Raw genomic sequence first — 2,070 nt, forward strand, 5'->3', positions numbered from 1 at the left:
TTTGCCATTTTAATACAATCAGTGTTTTATCAGCTGGAGATTATCACACTGGGATGAAACTGAATGGGAGGAGACACAGATTAGATATTAGAAAAAACTTTTTGACAGTTAGAGTGATCAATGAGTGGAAGAGGCTGCCACGAGAAGTGATGAGTTCTCCTTCAATGGAAGTCTTCAAACAGAGGCTGGACAGACACCTGACTGGGATGATTTAGCGAATCCTGCTTTGAGCAGGGGGTTGGACCAGATGGCCCAGGAGGTCCCTTCCAACTCTACGATTCTATGATTCTATGACTACAGGACGGGCAGCACGGTGGCTCAGTGGTTAGCGCTGCAGCCTTGCAGCGCTGGAGTCCTGGGTTCGAATCCCACCAAGGACAACATCTGCAAGGAGTTTGTATGTTCTCCCCGTGTTTGCGTGGGTTTCCTCCGGGCACTCCGGTTTCCTCCCACACTTCAAAGACATAGGGAATGTAGATTGTGAGCCCCATCGGGGACAGTGATGAAAATGTGTGCAAACTGTAAAGCGCTGCGGAATATGTTAGCGCTATATAAAAATAAAGATTATTATTATTATTATTACAGGACTAGGTGCCTCCTGCTCTGTAACCCCGCCCTCACCACTGATTGGCCTATTCAGTGTACAGTCAGTGGTGTGGGTGGGGTTACACAGACCACAAGGCAGGAGACATCTAGTCCTGTAGTTATAAACTTTTGATGATAAAATATTGATTGTATTAACACATCCAAGTAAGTGACCCATCACTGGAATCAGGGTCTCTGTATCCTACATCTCAGATTACATAGCAAAAACCTGCTGACGGATTCTCTCTAATGCATATTACTGTATTGGGCTTTGAAAGGTCGTCACTTATAGTACAGCACCTATGAAGTTGAGGAGACCCCTACTGGGCCTCTGTATACCCTAGCATAGGGCATGCGCCTTTAAATTAAGCCAGCTTGGTGAAAAACTGCATTTTATAAAGTGCTGTGCGATGCTGCTTTCTTTACCACTACTGGTATGTGTAAAAATCCCGCAATCAGTGCTTGATTAGCAGGAGACAGTTGGCTCAGAGAAAAAATGTGCCCTGGATGTCATTCGAATGGCCTCTTCAGGGTCTTCCTGAGACAACTTTAGTCAATGGGTGATGAGTGTGAATTTGGACGAGTCTACCTGGCAACTTTGGCTGTGATGCAGGCCACATGGCCAAAGAGCGCTGTATTCTGCTGCTAAATTATACCATAGTCCATATGAATAGGTGGGCATTTCGACCCACCAGGTGTTGCAACAAGTAACTTGGAAAAAGTCCAACCAGTTCTGACTTTTTGCCACTTGCAAGTGAATGGGTTGCAATTGTGACCCGCAAGGTACCACTTCAAGAAAGTTGTAAAAAGTTGTAACTTGTTGGATTTCTTGCAAGTTGCTTGTTGTGGCACCATGCGGGTCATAATGTAACCCCGTTCATTTCCACTGTGATGTAGTAGAAACATGCAGCCATCATTGGACTTGCAAATTGTGTCATGGACCAAGTCACATTGTAGCCCCAATCTTATAAGTTATGATACCAGGCCCGGTCAAGAGTGGCGCCGGTGTCCGGATTAGCAATGGGACCACATTATTCCGATATGTCATTTGGGTCAATAGACATCGCCTTTCAACTGATTTTTGAATTATTATTTTGTTTTATTTTTTTGCAGTTTGTGCTAATGTATGATGCAGTTGTCAGATGTTACGTAGGCTGTATTATTAGTACTGTATTGTACGTTCAACCACTTTTTTTTATTTCTGTCCGCACCAAAAGATTTATTGCACAGAATTTTATGTGAAGTAAAATCTAAGTTTGCTCCTATGTACGTTGTTATAATGAATGACTAGATCAAAGCACACTCTGTGGGGTCAAATAAATGAAAAAACATTTTAAAGGGAATCTGTCACCCTCCGGGACGTGTATGACATATTAATATGGGCATACAGGTGATAGAAATGTTACACCAGTCCTACCTGTCTGCCTCATGTTAATGGTCTTGTTGAGAAATGTTATCTTCTCTCTTTCTGCTAATGATTTCTTC

At 43.1% G+C, this 2,070-nt stretch overlaps 1 protein-coding gene across 1 annotated transcript in view; it reads left to right on the top strand.

The window, feature by feature from the left end:
* Nucleotides 1-1,850, top strand: part of GLT8D1 (glycosyltransferase 8 domain containing 1) — a 26,527-nt gene extending 24,677 nt beyond the window's left edge. Inside the window, exon 10 of the mRNA XM_073574308.1 lies at nucleotides 1-1,850. This exon is cut by the window's left edge and continues 1,761 nt beyond it. The gene's annotated coding sequence lies outside the window, so the exon portion shown is untranslated.
* Nucleotides 1,851-2,070: the final 220 nt, after the last annotated feature.

Source organism: Dendrobates tinctorius, unplaced genomic scaffold (genome assembly GCF_039654945.1).
Source record: "Dendrobates tinctorius isolate UK_male_01 unplaced genomic scaffold, ASM3965494v1 ptg000038l, whole genome shotgun sequence".
In the NCBI taxonomy this organism is placed as follows: Eukaryota; Metazoa; Chordata; class Amphibia; order Anura; family Dendrobatidae; genus Dendrobates; species Dendrobates tinctorius.